We start from the raw sequence: 25,361 nt of genomic DNA on the forward strand, positions 1-25,361 counted from the left end.
CCCTCTTTCTGTTGGTCTGTGGCTGATGGTAGAGTCATGGAATCATGGAACATTCTGAGTTGGAAGGCACCTACAATCATCATTGTGTCCAACTTGGTGGATGCCCTGACCTAATTTCAGTTCCAGGGCAGAAAATTCAGTCTCCCTAAAACCTTCCTATGGCTTCTGTTGGATTCTTCCTCACTTTTCTCCAGGGGGCTGTGTGCTGTAGTTAAATATGGATGGAAAGGTTGTGTTCCACTCTGAATCTCAGTGGTGGATAAATTGCATCCCAAGTCTAGTTTGCAAAGCCCTTTGGGCTTCATGGGCTGCAGGAAGCTGTATTTTATTCTGGATGTGTGTTTGCTGATAATTCTATAGGATTTGCAGCCAGCAGGTTGTAAGGGCCCTGATTATACTGGTTCCCTGTGCAGTCAGACTCTGCCCAAATAATTCAAGTGCCTGCTGCAGAGAGAGGGAAAGGAAGATGCAAGGATGATTTAGAAATCTCTGGAGTAGAAGGGAAAAAGATGCATATGTTGATCTGAAGGAGATACCAAGCCACATATATGTCTTCCAGCATCTAAATAAAAGTCAGGATTTTTTAAATGGTTGCCTACTTAAAGCCCAAATAATTCCTTTAACGGCAGGTTTTAAAGGTTTAACCTAGTTTTAGAATTTTTATTTCAAGTATCCTTCCATAAAATTAACTTTTTGAATGCAGAATGCTTTAATGTCTTCCGTGTTGGTGCTCATTTTCAAGAAATCTCTGCACAGTTATTTCTTATGTACCAGTTAAATCTATCAGCCAAGAGATGTCAAGTGTAGCAAAAATGCTATAATAATATTATGGTCTAATAATAGTTATAATGATTCTAATTACCTGGTGCAGCTTTAAAGAGAGGCAGATTCAGAGATGAGTGCAAAGGAGGTGTTTAACCTTGAACTGCAGAGGCAGGGCTCTTCCAGAGGTGCCTGTGCTGCGCCCTCTCCCCCCATCAGACATCCCCCTCCCTTTATTTCCTCCAGCAGACTGGGAGCAGCACTCTGGTGTGTTTTTAATGTTCAGACCTCATTCTGGCTGTGCTCAAAGAGTGCTGGTGAGCTGAGGATGAGCACGTTTCCTGCAGTACCTGGGAGTGTGAAGCCTGCTCGTGTTCAGCCTCTGTCTGCCCTGCTCCTGGCGTGCTCCCACAGCCTGATGATCGTGGCACTCGAGGATTGCTCCCACCCTCGGAAGCTGCAGAGCCTCAGCAATCTCCATCCTCTCTGCAAGCTGCTTGTGCTGCTCTTAACCATTAGGGGTGGCTTTGCCACAGCCTGGGAAGCACAAAGCCAGAGTCTCCTGATGGAGAGCATTGGGGGTGTGCAGGTGAGTGGCTGAGAGTTGTTGATCCCTACAGAGGCTTTGCTGTGGGGGTAGCAGAGCACTGGGCTGGTGCTTGAGTGCTGTGCTTGCCTTGCCTTCGACAGGCTGGCCCCACAGAGCCTTGTCAGAGTCTCCTTCCCCAGCTGCTCCATGTGCCAGCCCTGTTACATCACTCCCAATGCCCTTTCACCACTATTTTTCCTTTAGGAAGGATGCTGGGCTGCATTTGCTGTGTTCCTGTGGTTTTTGCCCGATGTTGCTGAGTGCTGTTAGTGCCTTGGGGTGCCCAAGCAGGGCTTTGCTGCTGCTGTGCTTTGCCTGCAGTGCCGGAGCTGTTACGAAACAGGAACGAGATGGGACAATGCAGAGCAGTTCCTGCTGCCATGCTTTTGTCCAGCAGCTAAAAGCCTGTTCAGAGGGTTTTGTGGAAGCCTTGTTTGCTTTGGTCTTTTTTTGCTCTTTCTTTAAGTACAGACTTAAAAGAGCTGGAGACTGGAGGCCACTGTAGTTATTGTTTCTTCCTGAATAGCACAATAAATGTGCCATTTGTCAGGGTCCTTGCCTCAGAAAACATGTGGCCTGTTCCCACTGCTGTTCCCCTGGACATATGAGGAACTGCCCCTGCCTGCCTCTGGGTGCGTGGAGATTTCTCACTCCCTCATTGGGGTCAGTGCTAAAACTTGTCTTGACGTGTGACGTGTGTGGTCACTGGAAGTCACTGTGGAGGCTGTCACTGAAACAGCCTGGATTCACAGAGCAGCTTCATTTAGATGGCAGCTGATGGAGGAGCTCTGCAGAACGGCTGGGTAGGAAACCTGTGTGCAGGAGGGGACAGCTGAGGGCTGCAGTTATCGTGGGAGAAGCTCAGACATGTACAGACGTGGTGTGGCAATCCTGTGGTGGATGTGCCATGTCCCACCTGCCATGGCACCACCAGGATGCACAGGCAGCTGCTCAGGATGTTCTGGTGTCTCACAGCAGGGAGAAAGGTGCTGCAGGTGCCTCTTGGATCAGAGCTGAGGGTGTGTGAGGGAACAGCCTGCTGCTCGCTCTGACAGCAGATTTCGAGCTCTTGGCTTTGCCAATCACCTCACAGCAAACACCAAGACATGGGAGTGAAAGTCCCTGTGTCCTTTGGCTGCTGCTTGGGTGTTTGCAGAGCCAGCGTACAGTGACAGCCAGGATTGTCAAAGGAAGAACCCTCTGTGGAGCAGTGCTGCTCAATACTGAGATATGCCAGTCCATGAAATGGCTCTTCATAGGGTGTCTCACCAAAAGGATTTTCCTTTTGAGTGTCTGGATCTCCTGCTGTTGGTCTGAGCTCCAGATGAGAAACGGTGCTTTCACTGGAAGGTACTGAGGTTGCAAACAGAGTAATTGTCCCTTAGAAGAGAAAATTGGGGAGGAAACCCACTCAGAACACGTCTCTGTTCTTCCTCAGAGCAGATTTAGGAGTGCTGTGGCTGAGGGGCAATGGGGATGGAGCTGAAGTTCTGCTGAGTGAACCCCACGGCTCTGAGGAGCAGGGACCCTGGTCATGGAGCCCAGGAGGGACCTGGGAGCTTTACTGGCTCTTTAGTTCTCTCTCCACAAGCCGTGAATGCAGATCTCCTGGGGCAGCAGAGCGTTCCTTGTGAGGGGAGCCCTTGGTGCTGCGGTTCCAGTGGCACGTGCAGGGTCCCATGGCACTGCAGGCAGTCACAGGAAAGCTGTTTCATAACCTCTGCGGGGATTCATGAGATGTTCAGAGACAGGTTCTCCACTTAGTCAACGTTTTATAAGGATTTAAGGCTGAGAAGCTCTTTGAAGCACCGATGCAGCTTGTTCTGCCATGACAAGGTGGAGATGAACGCTGGCGTGACTTCCATTCCCAAGGAAAATGCTCTTTTGCACAGATCACAAGCTGTGGCTCTGCTGCTGTTTGAAGAGACCTGAGGAATCTCAGATCCAGGCACTCTGTACCACATCAAAGCCTTCCCATCTGAAGGTGAGGTGACGGGGAGCTCCAGCTGCATGTCCTTCGTGTTTGGGCAGCAGAAGGAAAGAAGGTCCCTGAACCAGGAGTTGCTTGGAGGATCAAAGCTCTGCTTAGCAGAGGCTGACAGGGCAAAAAGCCAGGATGGCAGCAGGAAGGACAAAGCCTGCAGAAGATCTGGGCCATCTGATAGCAGACCTCCAGAGGGGCCTGGGAGACCTTCTGCTGTGCTGGAGGAGGCAGACCTGCAGTGTCCTGGGCTTGACTGGAGCCATTCCGTGGTGCCTGAGGGATTGTTTAATTAAAAAGAATGCTGCACCATCACATTTCAACTGTTTTCTCCACACGTTGCTGCAAGTAACATCTAAAATAGCTCTAAAAGGCAACAAACCATTCCCCAAAGCAGGGGTGGCAGATGAACAACATGAGAGGGAAGGAATTATGTTCTCTTTCTGCTTTCTGTGTCTGTGCATTTGCTTCTGCATTTGCAGGCCTTGGGGCTTGTTTTAATTTAAATTTCCTTAGGAAAAACCCTGTTGAAGGAATGCTGCCTGCAGTGGCTGGCTGTTCTGCTTTGGCTTTGTCCTGGGGAAGTTTTGATGGTTGGGGAGCAAGAATTGCTTTTCAGTCTTGGTGGGAAATGCCTGGATAGAGGAACGGCAATGACCACAAAGTCACTTCTGGATGGTGGGACTGGCAATCTCTCAGCTCTCCCTTCATGCTCATTCCCATCCCAGGGCTTATTTAATTGCTGAACAAAGGCATCCTCTGCAACCACTGAGAAAGGCCCAGTGCAGGGATGGAAAAAAAGCAAACTTGCAACAAGCCTTTGATCCAAGCACAGGGAGCTACTGCTGCTGACCTCAGTGTTTGTAACCGTGGTGTCAGTGTTGGAATGGAGCAGCTGAGCCCCAGCGTGGGCACTGATGTGTCCAGACTGATGCAGGGACTGGGGACAAAGCCAGGACTGGTCCTGAGGGAGCCTGTGTGGCAGCAGGTTGTGTTCATCCCCAGAGAGCTCCTTCCTCCCCTTCAGGGGTGGGTTTGAGATTGGCTTGTTAGGGCTTTATCCCAGGTTTTGCTGCCAGTCTGGCAGCTCCTGACTGGGTTTGACCCATGAGGTGGATCCCAGTGGCCTCTGCCTTTTCATCTGGGAGTTTGCCACAAAACTGGAAGCATGTGGGAGCCAAGCCAGGGCTGGACATCCAGCCAGGCATTCCATGAGCTCAGTCCGCAAGCTGCTATGCCATGTTATTCCTGTGCACATACCCAGGGCATGCAGCAGGTGAGCCCCACGTTTGCTGCCCGTGTGCCATCCTGCTCCCTGCTGCTCCCGGTCCCCTGGCTTGTCACAGGGAGTCAGAGCTGTCACCACCGACTGGCGCTCTGTGGAGAGGTGAGAAAATGCATTTTTCATGAAGCTCACAGCTCGTGGCTCCTGGCAGATCAATAGGGCAGCTGGAGGAGTCCTTTGCGTGCCCACTGTTGGGGCAGCTCTGTGCCAGTGCTGTGCAGGGACTGGCAGGGGTTCCTTGGCTTGGCACTCCCCTTGGGAAGGAAACCTGCAGGCTGAGCTGGGGCTCCTGACTGAGATTCAGCCAGGGGCAGGGATGGTTGTGCTGGGCAGGCAGTGTGGTGTGGCTGCTGCTGTGGGAGTCGTGTGCTGGATCCATTGCCGCTGAATTTCTGTAACACTGAGCAGGAATTTTTTTTTTCATGGTTTCTTAACCTCTTAATTGAGTTTCTTTATAGGGAAGCTGTCATCTGACAGGGGAAGGAGGTTGTTATTTCTTATGAGAACCATGGGTGAACAGCAGGAACTTGGAAAATACAAAAAGCTGTTTCCAGAGAGGCTGGGAACAAGCCAGTTAAATCTTTGGCAATTCGTGGGCCCAGCTGCAGTGGGACATCGGGATTCTCTGGGACCTTGTTAGTGCAGCATGTGCTTTCTTTCCTGTTAGATTCTCCAAGCTTGGGAAAGCAGAGGGGATAAAAACACACGGAATGCTGGGAGACTCCTGGGATAGTGTGAGGCAACGTGTCACCTTGCAAATAGGAACTGGTGGAAAGGATAGATCTGAGGGGAGGAGAAAACATCACTTATTGTCTGTGCTGTGCATGGGAAATTGCAGCAAGGAGTGGGAGAAGGGAATAGGTATGGGTAGGATGAGAGGTGTTTTGGCTGGGATTCGGGGTGATGGGGAGGTGAAGAGGAAGGGAAAAGCTGTTTCATGTGGTGGAGGTCAGGCAGTGTGACAGCTTTTAGAAAGATGTTTGTCCTGAAGGTCCCTGTGCACTCTCATCTCCAGGCAAGTCCTGAAGTCCTAAATTGGAGCAAATCAGCACCAGTGCTGTGGTGTGGGCCCAGAGGTCCCTGCCAACCCCAGAGCTCTGAGGAGTCAGTGTCATGTGGTGTGCAGGCAGAGCAGAGCCCTGCGAGAGCAGCTGCCAGAAATTCAGAGAGATGCACTGCTTATAAATAATAAATGATAAATTCAGCCTCTGATCTCCAAGGCACGCTCTGCTTCTGCACACTCCATGCTGGCAGAGAAGATTCCCCATGCTGGACTCAGCAGTCTGTCTCTGGCATGGAGGGTCTGGGGGAGGCAGCTCAAGGAATTGGGGTCGCGCTGAGCCCCGGTGGAGCGTGGCCCCTTCTGCCAGCAGCACTAATGAGCGTGGCCCCTGTGCCACGGCCGCTAACGAGGGTGAGGGCAGCCTTGCTCAGCCTTCACACCACCCCAGCTCAAAGCTGTGCTCCTGCCCTCTGGAGAGCAGCGTTTTGTGTGAATGCAGCTTGCTGAATGAATGAATGAAGTCAATTTAAATGATAGACTAAACGATGCTTAGTGTTAAACTGTGCGAGCTGTATAAACAGCAGGGTCAGGGTTGCTGTGGCCGCGTAGAAGGGGCGGTTCTGGCTTTATCCAACACACAACAACCCCTCCCTTGCTCTTGGGGGAGCTGTGGCAGTGCTGGTGAAGCTGCTGGTGCCAGGAGCTGCCCCCACCGTGCCCAGGCACAGCTGGGCTGTCTCCTGCTGCTGGACACATCCCAGTCCTGCTCCTGGCACCTGGCAGGGCTGTCGGAGCTGTGTTGGGTGGTGCCATGGCCAAGCTGCTGCTCGAGGGGCTGATGTGAGCTGATGGCTGCACAGGTAGCCTGGAGGGGTTATTAATATTTATTGTTATTATTTGTTAGCAGCGGTTACAAAGGTTGCATGAGTGCTCAGTAGATGCCAAGCTCTGTAAACATGTGTTTGTGCCATGGTTATCCTGCCCCTGCCACCCTGTGCCCGTGTTACAATTCCCTCCTGTGGGCTGGTTCAAGTTTGGAGCAGGACCTGCTGCCCCTGCTCAGGCTGGGCCCAGCCAGCCCAGTTTATTCCTACCAGCCTCAAAGTGTGGCTTCCTTGCTGTGTGGGTTCTCTGTAGGCAGCAAGAAGGTGTTCCCACAACTTTTCCCTTTGTGTAGGAGTGTTTTTAACATGCCAGAGCAGAGTCCTAGTAGGAGTAAATGATGAGGAGCAGGCAAGAAGAATAAATGTTTTTTTAAAGCCATTTCATAGGTGACATGAATGGAATGGTCTGTGTGGCAGCTACACCCTCTCCACTGGGATCCTGGAGGTGTGAGGGGGCTGGAAAACAACTGCTGCTCCCTGGGCTGCCCTGCCTGGCTGGGGCTTTGTGCCCAGGTGGGACCCTCTGGCAGGGCTGGGGGCTCTCACTGGAGTGGGGCTGGGACACCCACTGCAGGCACAGGGGTGCTTTCCTGAGGACAGGATGCCTGGAGGAGCAGAGCTGCTGGGATCATCCTGGGCATTGGCCTCGGGTGATGGTGTGTGCAGGTTGTCCTGTGTGAAAGCACAGGGTTGTGCACACCCAGCTAGTGGCTGGGGAAGGGCATTAGAATGTGGCCTCCCAGTAATCCTCTGTGGCCTCCCAATAATCCTCTCTTTGCCGTCCAGCTGTTTCCTGTCCTAGGCATAGGCTGAATTTCAGCTCCAAGCCTCCTCTTTCTCCTGCTGCTGTAGCTGTGCGGTTGGCAAGCAGGAGGGACAGCTGGCCACAGAGTGCTCCCAAGGTGTCTGTAGCACACCAGCAAACATGAGTGCTCCTCACAGACCTGGGGACCCTCTTGCTCAGAGGAGGGAAATTGCAGGTCAGGTCAGCTGCATTTCCTTCTCTTTGTCTGTGGCACTGCACATCACTCAGCCTGTCACAGGGGCTCAGCCCTGGATGCCACCGTTGGAAGGACATTGTGTGTGAAGGGGATCTCAGCTCGCTGTGAGTGCACTCTGTGTCCTGAGAGCCTCTCCAGTCCCACAGCCCCCGTGCACGGCTGGCTGGAGCTCATTCCCTGAGCTGCTGTTGCCCAGGAAACTTCTCCTTCAGCCTCAGAGGCTGTGAGTGCCGCCAGGGCTCTGTGCCCTGCTTCAGCTGGAGGTGCCTGGGGGTTCCCATCCCTGCCCTGCTCTCACTGAGGGAGCTCTGTTGGTGCTTTGTGCTGGATGGCACAGTGTGCTGCTGGTGCTCCCCTTGCCATCTCAGTGAGGCTGGCTGGACAGAAACCTGCCCTGAGTTAACCTGCAGACAGTTTGTAAGGCTGTAATACCAATCCTGCTCCCTCAGGTCATCCCTAGGTGAAAACAAGGATTAGCTTATTGGTATTGCTTATTCTTGGAGATAATTGGTGTTTTTGTATCAGCACTGGGGTGGCAGCAGGAGCAGGACAGTGCCTGTCCCCTGTGCTGGCACTGCTGAGGGACCTCCAGTCTTGTGTCCAGTTCTGAGCTCTCATGGCAGGAAAAACATGGAGGGGCTGGAGCATGTCCAGGGAAGGGAACAGAGCTGGGAAGGGGCTGGAGAGTCCCAGCAGTGTATGGAACTGTGAGGAGCAGCTGGGAAAGGGGCTCAGCCTGGAGAAAAGGAGGCTCAGGGGAACCTTCTCCAGGAGGGAGGAGCCAGGTTGGAGTCAGGCTCTGCTCCCAGGGAATGAGGGACAAGACAAGAGGAAATTGCCTACAGGCTCAGGGTGGGCACAGCAGGAATTTCCCCATGGAAAGGGGGCTCAGGGATTGGGAGGGGCTGCCCAGGGGGGTTTGGAGTTCCCATCCCTGGAGGTGCCCAGGAAGGGCTGGAGGTGGCACTGAGTGCTCTGGGCAGGGGACGAGGTGGGGATCAGGCACAACTTGGACTCAATGGTCCTGGCAGTCTCTTGCAAGCTCAGTGATTCTGGAATTCTGCTTCCAGCTGGCTGCAAAGCCAGAGGCTGATGTTGGGGCTGAGGGGCTCTGGGCTGTCTGTGTGCTCTTCTGGAGCAGCATGTCAGGGCTCAGATGAGGCTCCGGGAGGATTTGTTGGAGTGGCACAGGACGGGCAGTGTGGGCTCTGTGCTGGGCTGTGAGGGCAGTGCTGCCAGCAGCAGGAGGCATCAATGACATGTGCTCCTCTCACTGGCTGCCTTGGGGCTGTCACCTGTGGCTGTGGGAGCTGCATTCCCGGGGCTGTGCAGCCCCCTGTGCACAGCTCTGCCCTCACTGGAATGTCCCTGCTAATGGGGAGCACAGCTCTGGGCTGTTTCTGCTGCTGTTGGTGCAGACCAGGATTTCTGGAGCTGTGGAGCAGAACCTCCCAGCCAGCAACATCCCCATCTCTGACAGGAGGGTTACTGCCAGCAGAGGAGACTTCTCAGAGTCTGACCCTTTGCTCTTTCCCTAGTGCCTGATTTTGTTTGACAAAAAGGATTATTGAGAAAAAAACAGCCCCTCCACTCTGCACAAGGGGAATTTGTGACCTTCCTAGTGCAGTTTTGCTGCTGCCTGGCTCCTGTATGTGCTGGATCCCCAAAGATGCCCTCAAATCCAAGCAAACATTCCGTGTGCAGGTGGGGTCACCACGACCACCCTTTCTGCTTCACAGGCTGTGACAGTTGTTTCTGGAAATCCACTGTATCTATAGAACATTCTGTGTGGAAATCCTCTCCTGCTCTCATTGTGTCCACAGAACATTCTGTGTGGAAATCCTCTCCTGCTCTCTGTGTGTGTCTGTCTGTAAGGAGATGTCAGCCTGTGCAGAAGCTCCTCTCCAGGAGCTCCAGAGCCCCTGTTGCACATGTCGGCTCCTCCTGCCTACCTGGGACTGAAGCAAAGTGCTAATTGTTGTGCAGATGTCATCTGCCAGGCAGGGAGGAGGCTGGAGGCTTGGAAGAGGCTGTGCTGTCATTTGCTAGCAGCCTCCTCGGTACACGTGAGCTCTGTTTTTATTGGGAGTGTGCGTTTGCTTTCAGCCACTGCTTTGTTGAATTTCTCTCTCTTTTTTTTTTTTTTTTTTTTTTTTATTTCCAGGCTTGCAGATAAAGTTTGAGGGATACATCTATTTTTCATTATTCCAGTTTTGCTGCTTGTTTTATAACTGAAAAAAACCTCAATCAAACCAAGAAACCTGTTCCTGTGTAAAAAGCTTTAGTTTGTTCTGAGGTGAGAGGGAATTAATTGTGTGTTGTGGTCACACTGGACTGAGGTCAGGACCATGGGACTGTCCAGAAGGGCACAAGGATCACGATCTGGGAGCAGAGGGAGTTTGAGGCTGTGCATTGTGCTCTGGGCGTGCCAGCTCAGGAGCCTGGGTGTTGGCTGTAGCCTGGACTTGCTTGGCCATGTCCCAGGAGAGAGCTGGAGGCTCTGGCCACAGGTTGGCTTATGAAAACAGGGAGCTTTTCTTTTACTCCAGCTGTGGTTTAATAAGGGCTTGTGGGCCCTTGAGGTGATTCTTTGACCCTTTAGGAAAGAGGAGACACTGAAGTAGGAACTGGGAGGTGATGCTTTCCTGAACTGTGTGAGTTAAGCAGGGGGATGCTCATTGCTCGGGGATGCTGTGGGTGTCAGAAATCCAGATCTGTTCCAAAACCAATTAATGAGAAAAATCCAGTTGATGTGGTTGAGGTAGCTCAAAGGAAGAGGCTGCTGCTCAGGAAGACCCTGGCTCAGGAGTTTTTGGAGGCTGCAGAAGTACATCAGGTGCACTGTTACCTCTGCTCTGTCCCTCTCCTGGTTTCCTCTTCCTTTTCTGGCAAAAACCAAGCAGGGAGAGGAAGAAATACCAAAGTGGAGTGTAGGGACAAGGTACCAGTGAAAGGGTGGAAGGAGAGGAGGCTTCCCTCCACGTCCCTGAAGGCTTCTGGGGGCAGAGGCTCTTTGGTGCCGGGAGCTGGTGGTGGGTGCTGCTGTGAGCAGGTTTTCTGCTTTGTGGGACACAAAGTGGTTGCTTCAGTGAGGGAGAGCTCTGCTATCTGATGTGCCACCCTGATGAAGCAAAGCAAGATATTTCAGACTGTGTGTAGGGGAGGAACTTCTTTAAAACCTGGATAGGAGTAGGAGCAGACTTGATGGAGGGATGGGTAATGAAGGAGTGTTTGAATGGAACTAATCAGTCCTATCTTCTTTCCAAAGACCTCATTTAGTTTAATTTAGCAGCGTGTAAATTTAGAGCAAATCAAAGGAAATACTTGTGCAGCCTGTGTGCTGGCAGGCTGCTGCACTCCCTAGCCCAGCAGAGAGCTGAAGGCTGCAGGTGGATCCCGAGCCTCATGTGAGGCACTGGGGGCACACGTGTGTGTGCTCACACGCAGGGTGGGCACAACTGCTCTGTGCCCGGGCACTGGCACCCACAGCAGCCACAGCAGCAGCCTTCATTTCCCCGTGATGTGCTCTGTGCCCCATCAGGGTGGCTCTGTACCCATCAGGGTGGCTCTGTACCCATCAGGATGGCTCTGTGCTCCATCAGGGTGGCTCTGTACCCATCAGGGTGGCTCTGTGCTCCATCAGGGTGGCTCTGTGCCCCATCAGAGTGGGTCTGTGCCCCATCAGGGTGGCTCTGTGCCCCATCAGGGTGGCTCTGTACCCATCAGGGTGGCTCTGTACCCATCAGGGTGACTCTGTGCCCCATCAGGGTGGCTCTGTACCCATCAGGGTGAGTCTATACCCATCAGGGTGGCTGTCCTCCATCAGGGTGGCTCTGTGCTCCATCAGGGTGGCTCTGTGCCCCATCAGAGTGGGTCTGTGCCCCATCAGGGTGGCTCTGTGCCCCATCAGAGTGGGTCTGTGCCATGGCTCTGCTCCCTGGAACACCTGAGCATGGTCAGAGCCAGCTCCTGGCCCCATGGCTGGGCTGAGCCTCTGCTCTGAGCAGCAGGGAAAGCCTTGTGCTGTAGGAACCACTGAGTAAACCTTGCTGACCTCTGCAAAATGTTGTTTTCCTCAAGAAAAACCTACATATGGATTAGATGAACCCCTGCTCCTTGGACAGCTGGTCGTTTTGTTTAATTTGAATTAACGCAGCTACTTCAGTGCTTAAAATGAGGCACAGGCATAAAAAGCCTTCACGGGATTGCACGGCTTTTTATTTTTCCCTCCAGTTGTCATCCATGGCACTGACACAGAGATTTAAACAAGTCTTGCAGGTCTCCTCATATTTTCCAGGAGAGATATCATCCCCTGTGGGGTCAGTATGAGTTCTTGGCATTTCCTGTCACAAACCCCATTAGCAGTGAGCCCCACGAGTCCCTGTGCTCACACCTCGAGGTGTTGTGCCTCCTGCCATGTCACACCCCTGATCCCACGCTGTGTGGCAAAGTGTTGTGTAAAGAGTCCTGAAACCTGCAAAAATGGAAAAAAAAAATACTGTTGGGTTTGTTTTGCTTTGCATTTCAGGCTGGTGGCAATGTCTCCTTGGGCCAGGCTCCTCTCCAGCATCTCCAGGGTCAGCCTGCTGCTGCTGCTGGGCTCTGTGCTCCTCTCCTGCTCCAGCCTGGGACAGAGAGTGCCTGTAAGTTTTGGCTGCTCCGCTTGACTTCAGACTGATAAAACACAGATGCTTTTTGCCTTTAAGGAAATGCCCATTATTCTTTAGGAAATGTCTTTCTCCTGCTTGAATTATGAAAACAAACCAGAAAGGGTTCTGCTGATTTCTGTGTAAATGAAGAATCGCTTGTGTGTGCTGCCCATTTTTGCTAGAAATGCTAATGAAAATGGGGTATTGCAAAGCAGCTGTGGCCAGGCAGTGACAGCAGCACTTAAATGAGCCAAGTCACATCATTTTATCCTTACTGAGCGTTTAAACCCCACACTTTTCCTGAGCAGAGCTGGTAAACATCAGCTGTCTCCATTATGTGTTTGAACAGATCCAGCACTGGGAGGCCTGGTGGTAAATTTACAATAGCCTGTATCACTAACTCCCTCTTGGATAATCACAGAGCTGTGGAAATCAGTTAAGTAATAACTGCTCCACTCACTCTTTTTTAGTCCTGTTGAGTCATGGCTCAGAAAATGTTAACATTGATTTTCATCTGCAGAACCTGGGCTTTTATGGCTGTGATTGTTCCTGAGCTTTAACCATTTGTTATAATTTAAACAATTCCAAGCCCCTGATGCACTCAGCAAAAGCAGGAGTTAAGATCTGGTTCCTTGTGCATTTCTGAAATCGCAGTCGCTTTCCACAGCTGAAATAAAAACATTCTATAGGTTTGTCAGCCTTCCTTGTGTGCTACCACAATCATGGAATTGTGCAATTGTGTAGGTTGGGAGAGACCTTTGTGATGATTGAGTACAGCCTTTAACCCAGTGCTGCCAAGGCCACCACCAGCCCACGTCCCCAAGTGCCACATCCACACTGTTGTTGCTACTCTGCGTGTTTTGCTCAGGTTGACATTTCTGTTGCTCAGAAAGACTCTTCTAGGCTGGAAACGGATATTTATATGCAGAGCATCCAAACTCTGACAGAAAATGTGCATGCATTTTTTCCCAAAGAGTGGAAGAACTGAAGGCAGAATGTGTCCCAGAATTTCCCAGTTAACCTCTGAATTTACTTACATATTTCCCTGTGAAAACATCCTAAGGATTAAGAACCAAACACTTCATGAAGTGAGCTGCAACTCCATCTTAATTGCCAACAATTAGGACTAATCATTCCCTGTAGGGTGGTTAACTCAAATTCCTCAGTGGTGACTGAATTGGTGATCTCAGAAGCTGAAAATATTCCCTTCAGCAGGCACTGAGCTGTGGGGATGATGAGCCTGGACCAGTTCATCTGTTCCTGCTGGAACCAGAACAGCCCAGATCCAGAGTCAGTGCCTGGTGTGAGAGTACAGGTCATTTCTGTGCTCTCTCCAGAGTTTTTTGTGACTCCCACCAGCTCCCTAGGGAGGCTTTCCATTGAACACCAAGGTTTCCCTCACAGCAAGGATTTTTTTCCCTGCTGCTCTTCCCTTGGTGTAACATCGAGCCGCTCGTGCTGGCTGCTCTCCCACACCTCTGCCAGCCTCGTGCTGCACTTGCCATGGAGGTGGTGATTAAATCCCTGCCTCATTGTTTTAAAAGCCTTGGAGAACACTGGAAGAGGGTGGAGAAGAGGATCCTCACATTTGTATCATGTGGGCAGCTCGGTGTGTTTTTTTCCCGTGTCCTATTTTGGAAACAGCTGAACTATTTTAGCTGAAATCTTCTCCTAGCCTGAAATAAGTGCATTTAAGAAAATGCACTTTATTATAAGAAAAAAAAAAAACAACCCAACAAAACCCAAAAAAACTCACCAAACCCCAAACCAACCAACAAGCCTTGAGGCATTCCACTCGTGTGGAAAATTTCAGCTGAAAAAGTTAAAAGTTTGACATATTTTTAGGCAAGGGAAAATGGGGTCTTACAATGTTATGCAACCCTAATAATAGCCAGGGCTCCTGCCTCTGACTGAAATACAGGTAAGGCTCTGTGAGAGCTGGTTTGAAACCTGCAACCTGCTCTGGAATAGGAAATAAGCTGCGTTGCTTTGTTCAGCACAAATGTCATGCTAGTTATGCATGTTTAACCTTTAATATACTTTAAATCTAAATTTAACCATGTGGAAAGAATCTCAGATGTCAAAAAAAAAAAAATCTGCTGGCGAGGGAAAAAATTTTGTATTCTCAGCCAGCACTAAATTACCCAGATGCAATTGCTAATGAGCTGAATCTCTTCTCTCCAAAAGGAGTTAGCCCTTACAAAAATAGAAGAGAGCGACATAAAAGATGACAGTGGGAAGGAGCTGGGGACAGAGGATGACGCTGATCCTGAAGTCCTGGAAGTGTTTTACCCCACGGGTCAGTGGCAAACCCTGCGTCCAGGTAACTGCTAATTATAGCATGCCTCTGGAACCCACCTGCCAGCACTGACAGGAGCCTTGCAGACGCTCCAAGAGCTGTTTGTGCCCATGACAATGTGTGCTTTTGCTGGTGCTCACACAGAGAGGAGGACTCGGTGACCCAGTGCAGGGACTGGAGGTGGTGAGCAAAGCGTCCAAGGAGGGGAGAGGTCGCTCCAGGGCTTTCAGGTCACTGGAGCAGGAGGAGTGGGCTGCCAGCCCCCTGTGGGTGGGGGGCTGTCTCTGTCACTGGCTCCACAGCCCTTTCTCTCTTCATTTGTCAAAGGCCAGGTTTTATAACGTTAGTTGGCACGTGGATTCCCAGGTCTGCTGTGCTCCGGTGTGGCGCTGCTCAGTGGCAAGCTGATTAGGAGCTGTCTGGAGCACTGCACAGCCTTTTAACAATGGCTTTTCTGTTTCTGTTTGAAAGCTAGCTTTTATTTCCATCTGTGCAACCACAAAAAATCTCTTCCCTTTCTTTGGGTTGGTGTCTTTCATTAGACATGCCTGGGACTCTGTGGTGAGAGGAGCCCAGCAGAGCAGCTTGGCCTCTGTGTGCTGAGAAGGCTCTGGAGGGGCCAAACCCATTCAAACACACACAGATGCACATGTGCATACATATTTCAACAATTAGCCTGTCTCTGGGATCCTGAACGAGCTGTTTAATGCACTTGTGCTTTGGTGTCCTCATGTATATGCATGTGTAATACCTTCCCACCTCACAAGGGTGAACTAAGTAGTAATTAATTTTTATAAAGTGCTCTGAATTTAAGAGCTTTATCTTGTGCTCAGTATTATCATTGAAAGAATAAGTATGGGTTCCTTTTGTCTTGAAATTTCTGCCAGATATAGAAGAATGACTTTTCCAAATGTAAATCTTTGTTTAACATAAATGGCTACAAAAGCCCCTGCATTCCACAGAGCTGCAGTATATACTTATATTCCATTTCTGTACCATTATGTATGGAAGGCGTGTGGTGTCCCTGCTCATTATTCAGCCTGGCAGATCCCCACCAGCTTTGTTGGAGCAGAACATGTACATACTTGCAATCATTAGAAACCTCATTGCAGGGTTTGTTCACAAGCACCTTCTCCACTGCTCGGGTGCCTTATTCCGCTTCATTTTTGTAGTTATTCCATGTTGGGCACATGCAGTGAAGGGCTTGTGGAAGTGGAGAGCTTGTCAGTATTCACAGAGGAGAGTAATTTTGGTTACTCTTGTAGAGACTTAAATGGTGTCCTGCCTTATGTTCTGACTGCTACAGACCCCAGCACTGGGGATGTGGCACAAAGAGGAGCCGGCCTTGGTCTCCTGCTGCCAGCCTGGGTTTCTGTCTCCTGGGGCTCTTCTGCAGTGAAATCCCTGTGAGGACTGGCACTGACACCTTCAGCACGTGTTAGCCAAGGCTGGGGCCCTGCTGCCAGCATGAGCCCATCCCTGTAGCCTCTGGCCACACTTTCCCAGTGTGAGCTCAGCTCTGGCTGGCAGGGAGCTGACTGGCACAGCTGCTGCTGTGGCTGCACAGGGATTCACCTTTTGGTGCTGCAGAAGAGCCACGCAACTTGGCAGCGTGTCCATCCCACTGGTTCTGCATCTTGCCATGTTTTCCATGTGGCTGCACTCACTGGCAGCTGAGCAGAGCCTGGCTGGGCTCAGGGTTTGCCTGCTGCTGCCCATGTCTCCAGGACACCCCCACTCCCTCTCCCGTTGTATCCCTGCGGCAAACTAGGCCAGTCTCTCTGGGGGAAGCAAATTCAAGTGTTTGAATTTAGAATTTGGATCTACAGTTCTGAGCACTGGGAGGGAGCTTGGAGCTGCGTTTCCCCCATCTCACTCCTGTTTCAACTGTTCCTGTTCTGAGCTCATGCAGGATTTTGTGCTTCTCTACAATGGCGCAGCAGCTCATCTTTTATAGATGTGTTCCCAGTTTTCCTCTGGTGAGTTTCCAGTTCCGTGTTGCTAATTGCATCAATCCACATTTCCACCGGGACTGCAGCAGTGTCATCAACCTCTAACCTGTCAAATCCCTCCCCAAATTCGATTGTTGTTGTGTCTGTAATGCTTTGGGCGCTTGTTCCTCGCTGTCTACAGTGTGAGCTGGATTTTGATCAAGTGATTCCTTGCACTATGAGCATGCTTCAAGCTGCTGGAGGTGGCTGGATGCAAACACAGAGAGACAGTTGCCCTAAGAGCTGTGCTGCCTGTAATCTGGAAGCAAGATCAGTTGTCTCTTCTGCCAGGCAGCTGGAGCTGACAGCTCTGGAAAGGTTGGTGAAACTTCCCAAAGCCCTTTAACACTTCGTTAGGCATTGCTTCTTTCTCACTTGGCACTAAATAATGCACCAGGTGCAGGCTCAGACTGAAGGGAGATGTGTGCCCCAGAGAGGCTTCCAGCGCCTCTGCTCTTAGACTTTTGGGCATCATCTGTGGGGCTTTTCCTTCTGTCCATGGTTGGAGTCCACAGGAACCTGGAGGTTTTTTGGGGTTTAGTGAGTGGGATTGCTGTTTCCTCTGAATGAAGGTTCACACCCCTGCTCTGACTCCTCATGGTCAGGTAACAGAGTTTGTTTGAAGTTGTGCTTCCTCTGCAGTCTTTTTTCTTTCAGAATACACTTTCTCCATGTGACAGTACCCTTGGGAGCTGGAACATATTTTACTTTTGTTATTTGGGCACCAAATTTCCCAATATTTTGTTCAGCATTCCTAATGATGATTGGAAGTTGGATTTTTCTGGCCATCTAGTTGTATCACTGAGCAGCAGATTTTCCACCCAGCAGTGGTTGGAAATTTTCCACCCAGCAGTGGCTCCTCTGGGGAGAGTTTGCTGTGAAGATTCAGAGCAAGGATATTAGAGGCAGGGGTTTAATTGGGAAAGGAAAAGGGCATTAATCGCCCCCCAGCAGTGGTGAGTGGAGAGCTGGGGCTGCACAGGGCTCTGCTCTGCCCATCCCCGTGGCAGCAGTCCTTTGCTGCTCCCTAATGTGGCAGAAACCCTCTGGCAGCTTTTCCAGCTAACAGTTGGGAGTTAGTGAGTCCAGTTTCCAATCCAGATGGACAAGTGAGAACCTCCACTGCCAAAATATCAAAATATTTCCAGATTGCTCTGCAGAGAGGCAGCAGTGGGGCACAGAGACTGCCTTTGCTGCAGAGCAGCTCCCTGCAGACTGGAGGGATGGAGCAGAGCCTGGCACCGTGACTGGCACGGTGCAGCGTGGATCTCTCTGGGCTTTGGATGGATGTCTCAGGGCAGAGCAGGGAGCTCAGCTGGCCTGCACCTTCAGCAGTGGTTAAAGCTCTGCCTTGCAGAGCTGAACCTGCAGTGACTCCCCACTGTTTGTGCTGCCCAGAGTAATTTTCTGCAGTGCCCAATGATTTCCCAGTTAAAAACCAAGGAGCCACAGCTGCTGCTGCTGGTCAGGCTGCCAGAGTGAAGCTGATGTGAGCATGCTGTTGGTGCTGCTTCTGCAAAGATGAAACCATCTCATGTTCAGCAGGGAGCCAGTGATACATTGCTTGGCATTTAAATATCCATGGCTGCAGCTCCCAAGGATCCTCAGGCTACCTTTGCTGCTCCTGCTTGTCACAGGTTTTCTCCCGTCTCATTTGCTGCTCAAACAAGGTTTTACACCTGTGGGAGCCCAGTTCTGCAGGCAGCCACAGCAGGGAGGCATTTTCAGGGCTGCTTTGAAGGGCTTGTTGTGCAAGGACAGGGCTGAGGATGGGCAGTACCTCGGCCCAGCTTCACTGCCAGTCTGTCCCCCAGGGGATTCCAGTGGCCAAATGAGGCAGCGCTGATTTGGCTGACAGGAGGTTCCTGAGGCAGGGGAGGCAGGAGGCAGCAGGATCTGTGCCAGGCCTGTGCCACAGCCCGTGGGGGTGACCTGGCTGCTGCTGAGGGTCCCCTCACACCTTGTCTGCTCCTGCTGCTTGCTGGGATGTCCTAAGCTGCAACAACTCTTGCTAATTGCTCTGCTGAATTCATCACTGTCCAAACCATTGGCTTCTCACTGACCCAGACCTAACTGACACAGTGGTGGGCAGGTCTCTGAAATATTTATGGCAGCACAGTCAAGAGAGGGCTGTGAAATACAGAGTGAAACCACCAGGGTATGCTTGTTTTTGCAAAGTTTGACATGTCTAATCCAGGAAATAGGAGCCTCATCAGATCAGCACGGTTTTGCATACAGAGGGAAGGCAAATGGAAGTTTAAAAACCTCATCTATACTAGATGAAATGCTTCTTCTCCACGTTTCTTTATAAAACGACTTGTTAGTGATGTGCAGATGGGAGGAATCTCGACTCTGGAGTTGTTATAATCTTGTCTGGCCAGCAACAGGAGAGCTGGAGGATGATTCCAGCAGGTAGGAAAGGCCAGGCTGACTTGAGAGCAAATGTTCAGTGCTTGGAAGCTGAGTTATAGTCCCTGGTAGTTCTCCCTCTACTTGTTTTCAATCTTCTAGCATAGGAGGCTTTCCATCTCCTTAATTTATCTCCTGCCTGTCCTTTTTATTGCCAGCTGCCTTCATGGGCTCCTCTCTCAGCTTCCTACCCTTGTGAGCTTTCCTTTGCCCCTCATCCTCACATCACAGGAGGCACAGTGTCCCTAACACTTGTGCCTAATTCCAAGTCCTTGGCAGAAGTGCCAGGGCTGAAGCTCCAGGTGCTGCTCCTGCCTGGCGTGTGGGGCAGTGCCAGGCAGATGGGGCTCACCAAGCACACCCTCCATGCCCTGGTCCTGCTCTGGGTAAGAGGGACCGTGGTGTTTCCCTCCAGCTGGTGGTGAAAGGACAGGATTGGGGCTCAGGAGATGCTGGGACAGTGATCAGACAGGGGTTCCCAGCCCCCTGCTCCAGCAGGAGGATGTGTTTGAAGGATGCCAGCTCTGGGCAGGGAATCACAGCACAAATGTCCTGCCCTGCAGCTTGGTTTCAGCCTTTCTGTACAGAATTGGGACCCCCAATTCCATGAATTGGGAGCCAGCTTTTGCCCCCCAAATGCAGGTAAAACTTCTCTTCTGTCATTTGCAGAAGTGGCAGTGTCCTGGCAGCACTGATGTGGTGAGAAAGAGCCCTACAATGCTTGCTCAGGTGTAGGAGCAGAGTGGGCTTGGGGTGGGTTTTTGGTGTGTCAGGTCAGTCCTGTCCCTTGCTGGCCATGATGTTACTGGTTTCAAACTGGTTACAAAAGACTTTTGCAGGGATGCTCCTTCTGCCAAAAACTAACTGTGCTTCTGAGCAGCCAGAATAAAATCCGAGCTTCTGTAACAGAGCCATGGGCTAGGCTGTGGGCACTGCCAAAACAAGGGTGCAGGGCTGTGTTTCCATGAGCCAAGCCATGGCTCCTGCTAGTGGTTTGTGGAATTCTGAGCCCTGCAGGGTATTCCAGGTGGTCAGGAGTGGCCATAAACCAGGGGATGAGGTGCTGAGAGTCAAGCAGTGGTTTTAGTGCAACAGGAGGAGATTAAGCTGCAGCTTTCAGAATAATTTCAAACTTCACTTTAATGATGCTCAGGCTGCTGGTGGTGTAATAGCAGCAGACATCAGCAGTGGAACCATTCCCGTGGTTTAATGTACATTGTTTGGTGGGGGAAAAGTGCTTTGAAGGAAGAGAGACTGTTTCCCAGGGAAGACATCTCTCATTCCTTGCTTTTATCTCCTCCCTGCCAAGCTGGGGATGCTGTGAGCCTGTGAGCTGCTGAGGTGCTCAAATGTGTGCTGGGTGATGAGGAATATCTTGCTCTGGTTTTTATGTGCAAGTAGGCTGGATTTGCTGCAATAGCTCCAATAACCTTCGTGTGGCTGTTTAGAAGGATGAACCTCATTAAAGAAGAGGTATTTAATAACAGGCCTATTTTTATCTCTGTCTTTATCTAACAGTCTGCACATTTATTTCAAGCTTGTAACCGTGCTTTGGAAAAAAAATGTTTTCCCTCCTCTGAAATGTTTTGGCAGTGCCTCCAGCCTTGGTTATCTTGAATTTCAGTCTGGCTAGCATCCCTCCTCCTTCCAAAGCCAGCAAGCCACAGCAGGCCCAAAGTTCCAACATTTTCCTTGGGAAATGGGAAATTCCTGGGGGAATATGCTTTCAAAACATGGGACTTGGGTCCCAGGGTTACTGAAACAGTTATGAAGGTTTGATCAAACATAATCACAGCAATTCCCTCAGGCTTCAAATGTGTGATCTTGTGTGGGACAGGCACTGCAGGCACTGCAGTGTTTGGTGTTTGCTGCAGGATGTGACTGACCACACACTCTGGGAGAGGCTGGCAGCTCTGGGGTCAGGCATTCCTGCAGAGATTTTTTTGTCCTAAATTTGTCAACTTTATTCTGTAATTTCATAAATTAAACCCTGACCTATAGATATCTTGCAGACATTGTGTGTTCAGCCCATTCTCCTGTGTTTGCTGTCATTTGCTGGTGGTGAAGGAGGCAGCCCCAGCCCTGAGGGGATGCACCATCTTTCCACCTCCTTCCACATCTGTCCCTTTGGCATTGCTGTCTCTGTACCCAGACCCTGCCCTGACTGAAGGTTTGCTGGAGCACAGGTGTCTGAGCCTGTGGCCAGGATGACCATTTCTGAGCCCTTTTCCCAGGATACATGTGGCCATATGCTCCAGGAGCTGCTGGATTTGGGCCCTGGGATGTGTGTGGCAGTTGTTACAAAAGAACTTGGCTCTAGGGGCTAATCCCTGGTTTTTCCTTGCTGTTCAGTCTGCATCATATACATCCCTTACCCACAGTTTTGCAGAATTATCTTTTTCCATAATTAGGGAGTGTTTTCCATGGTCTTGCTCAGGCCCTTCCTCCCTTCAGTTTCCCCCGTGGGTTAAGGCCTGACTTACTGAAACTTCCACAGAGCTGATTCTGGGCGGGCAGGGACAAGGCCAGAGGGTTTTCAGCAGTCAGCACAGTCAGATGGCTCCTGTGAGGAATATTTCACTTGCTCCTTCACAGCTCTTGCCTGCAAATTGTCCTCTTGCTCAGATGGGGCTCCAGTTTCTTTTTTTTCTCCTTTTTCTTTCCCAAGTTATTCAGTTTTCCACACATTTATTTATAGGGTCACACAAGCAACAGGTCTGCTTTTTCCACAGATCCTTCCAGAGCCACGTGCTGTGCCTGCTCCATTCTGGTGCAAATCACCTTCTCCTCTGAGGAAAACTCAGAATATCCATCCAACTGTCTTGACTGAGCGAGGCATTTTCTCTGAACCCTGCCCTCTGTTCATTTCAGAATCTGCAGGGAATTTGGGACATAAATTAAAAAGCTATTTGATGCTCCTTGAGGTCTAGAAGCTGGTTTTGCATTTGTTCTTACTTGAAAGCACACTGAGACAAATGGCTCTGCTTTACTGAAGCTGCTTCCTTTGGCATCCTGAGGAAGCTTCCCAGTTAAAAAATAAATATGGCTCTGTTTTTCCAGCCCTGCTTTACTAGCAAAAGCTGGGGAAGGAAATGTAATCTCCTTGGGTCTGTCCTGATTTTTTGTACAGCTAATTCCCATTTATTGGAAGAACTCTTCCACACCAGAATAACGTTTAATTTTTTATTATGTGTTTACATTTTGGAAGGAGTAAGGGTGGTGATGTTGGAAATTCTAATGAGGGACAACATGTCTGATTCAAAAGACTCAGGCTCCTCTCTCCTGATTTTTCTGCCTGATCCTTCAGACTGCAGGAAGTTTTGCTTGGGTCATTCACTTGCAGCAGGATGTTATGTGAATACAGAATTAATGTGTGCAGCCTGTCACTTGGAATTGCTGCTGTTCTGCTGCTGGAGAGCTCCCAGGGTTGCAGAGTCCTTGCAAGCAGCAATAACAGGAATGTGCCAGTGATCCTGCAAAGCCAGAGGAGGAGCAGGGAGCTGCAAGTCTTCCCCATCACTGCAGGGTGTGAATAAATAGATCTAATCAAAAATTTACATGTTAGCCCTGGACCAGGGTTTATTTTCAGGATGTGTCAGTCAGCCCAAGCAAAACCTCTGCATCTCAGGCTGGTGGTGTTTCTAAAAGCACCTCTAAGTGATCACTGAGGCTGGATTTTAAACTGCATTTACATTATGATAGAATCTGCTACTTTCCTTATCTGAAACAAAGCCTACCTGATCTTCATTAATTACACTATCATTTCACCTAACCAGGATGCTACTAATTACAGTTATCTGTCTGTTCTTCACCAGATAATACACAAAAAAATTGTTATCCCTGGCTGTATCTGGATTAGCTGGAGCTGTAAGGGGGGTGCACATGGTGATGGGTTTTACAGCTGGAGTGCAGGTATTTATAGACTGTCTGAGGAAATGCTGGATGAGTGGCTGCTGCCCCACTGGCTGTGCTGCCATCCCAGCAGAAAAACATACAGAAAACACTGCTTAAACACAGAAAAATGGTTACTGCAGGGTGGCTGGAGCAGGCCATCTCCACAAGAGAGGTGTTGGAGTCCTGGGACATCCCAGACCCACCTAAGCCCAGCCCTAGGGCTGGAGGGGACACTGCTGGAGCAGGGGTTGATCCCAGAGGTGTTTCCAGGCTCAGCTATCAGGGACTGTCTGGCAGTGCCTTTTTTGAGACAGAAAATCTCACAGTGGCTTCACAGAGGGCTGCAAGCCCTGGTGGTGGTGCTGACTGCTGCCCCACTAACATCAGCTGCAGTCTGAGCAGGGCAAGCACAGAAAGGGCTCCTCTGAAAAGAGGCAGCAGGAAATGTCTGAGCTGCTGGGGAGCTGCGGGTCCAGAGGGCTGGAGCCAGGAGCCACAGGCTGCCGGGAAGGGGGTCCATGAGGGCAGAGCCTTTGCTGGAAGAGAAGCCAAGGGGCTTTCACTTGACTCCTGTTTCATCATCCTTCCACACACTGATCTCTTCAGATGCTCTCCAAACCTTTGGTTTGCTTTCTGAAGGGGAAAGGACTTGTCCTGGAGGAGGAGCAGAGCCAGGCTGCTGAGGAGAGCTGGTCGCTGGCAGCTGGCAAGAGGGGAGGGACACGGAGGCCAGAGCGGGGACACTGGGTGAGGAGATGTTCACACTCAGCTCCATCCACTGTGAGTGCCAAACACACCTGCACTCCTGTTTGTACTGTTAGCTGTACTTGATAAACTGATAGATGTGAGTTTGGGCATTTTTGTTACCTTTTTTGTATTCTGAAGAGAACTAAAGATGGTTCACATGATTTTTTTTGTGCCTTCTGCAGTGCAGGTGATACAGGCAGGGATGGAACAGCAGCATCTTTATACTTGTCAAGTCTCCATCCACACCCAAGGCACTGCCTGAAGCTCAAAGTGATCTTCTTGCAGGCTTAGAACACTACACCAGCAGGGAGAACAAGAAACTCAGTGGAGATTATGCTCCAGAAAAACTGTATTCGTGGCCCAAAAGCTAAATATGGAACCATGGAAGTGCACACTGCAGTGGTAGGGGAGGTGGGAATGCTGAATGGGGAGGTTTCCTGCCCTTCTGGCACCAGGAACCAGGGGTCCTCTGGTTCTCCATAGTTCTCCTTGAGGATCTCTGGTTCTCTATGGTTCTCCTTGAGGATCTCTGGTTCTCCATGTTCCTCCTTGAGGATCTCTGGTTCTCCATGGTTTTCCATGAGGATCTCTGGTTCTCCATAAGGATCCCTGGTTCCCCATGGTTCCCCCCAGGGCTGTGCTGGTGCCTTGCCCGGAGCTTGCTGTGACAGCAGGCAGCAGTTTCAGGTGAGGCTGCTCTGCTGGCAGGGCCTTGGTGTTCCCAGCAGGGCAGGGCAGGGATGCTCCTGTCCCAGCAGGACACTGGGCATGCAGGTACCACCCCACAGCAGCTGCTCCTCCTCTGCATCACTTCCAGGGGCAAAACTCCTGTCCTGCTGCGTGGCAGGGAGCCCTGCAGAGCCAGCACGGAGGGGACAGGCTGGACAGCAGCTGGGCAGCACTGGTTTAATCCTTTTTGCCTGTTCCTGCCATGGAAGCTGTGTACTGGGTGAGATGTGTGTGTTTGGGGAGGGCTGGCCCGACCATTAGCCTGTCAGGGTTTGCAACACTGGCAGCTGGGGAGAAAACTGTTATTAAGTGTAACGTGGCACCTTGGAGACAGAAGCGTGGGGAGACAATAAATACAGCCTTCCAAAATGCCATTTTATGGTGTCACTCTTCAGAATTTATTAAGACTTAGTTGCAGCCATGCCTGCAGCCTCCTGTGCTGGAATCCATAAATTGTGTTCATTATCTCCAGCACTTGCTCTGACCTGCTGTGTTTTACAAGGGGGAGACACTGGAGGCATGGGGACACCCCAGCTGCTTTCTGCAGCCGTTCCCCTGGTGCCAATCCAGCTTTTCTGGGATTGCTGGGACACCCCAGGCAGTGCTTGGCTGCGTGGATGGACCCCAGGTGTGATGTGGTGGTCGAAGAGAACACTGAGGGACTGAGGAGCTGCCAAAATCACCACAGCTCCACAGGGAGCAGGGAAGCAGCTGGGTGAGGGGGGAGCCATGGGCATGTTGGAGCACACTGGCACATTGTCACTCCACTGTGAGACCACCCCAGCAGTCTTGGATGTGTTGAGGATGCTGGAGGTGGAAAAGGGTTCACAGGAGCTCCCTGAACTGCAGACAGGGAGATGCTACACCCCTGCTTGGCGTCCTCTTGCACCAGTGTTCTCAAATGAAAACACAAATGAAATAGTGCTCCTTTCGCCCACTTTTTGTCATGACAAATCTCAGCAGCAGCATGTTTGTGTACCTTCATCCTTATCCTCAGCATTTAGGTCCAGGATGGAGGAAAACAAGTTCAAGCTCAACCTCCTGTTAATTTATTATGTTCCTTGTGCTTAAGGGTAAAATTTAAGTTGCCAAAAGCAGATGTTTGCATGCTCTTTTTTTAGCTCTCAAAGTACTTTCT

At 50.7% G+C, this 25,361-nt stretch overlaps 1 long non-coding RNA gene across 1 annotated transcript in view; it reads left to right on the top strand.

The window, feature by feature from the left end:
• The first annotated feature begins 12,045 nt into the window (after positions 1–12,045).
• LOC134413858 (uncharacterized) overlaps positions 12,046–25,361 on the top strand; it is a 28,967-nt gene continuing 15,651 nt past the window's right edge. Inside the window, exons 1-2 of the long non-coding RNA XR_010026600.1 lie at positions 12,046–12,148; positions 14,342–14,477. This is a non-coding gene — a long non-coding RNA (uncharacterized LOC134413858). The remainder of the gene's footprint in view (positions 12,149–14,341; positions 14,478–25,361) is intronic.

The sequence above is a fragment of the Melospiza melodia genome, unplaced genomic scaffold (assembly GCF_035770615.1).
Source record: "Melospiza melodia melodia isolate bMelMel2 unplaced genomic scaffold, bMelMel2.pri scaffold_54, whole genome shotgun sequence".
Classification (NCBI taxonomy): Eukaryota; Metazoa; Chordata; class Aves; order Passeriformes; family Passerellidae; genus Melospiza; species Melospiza melodia.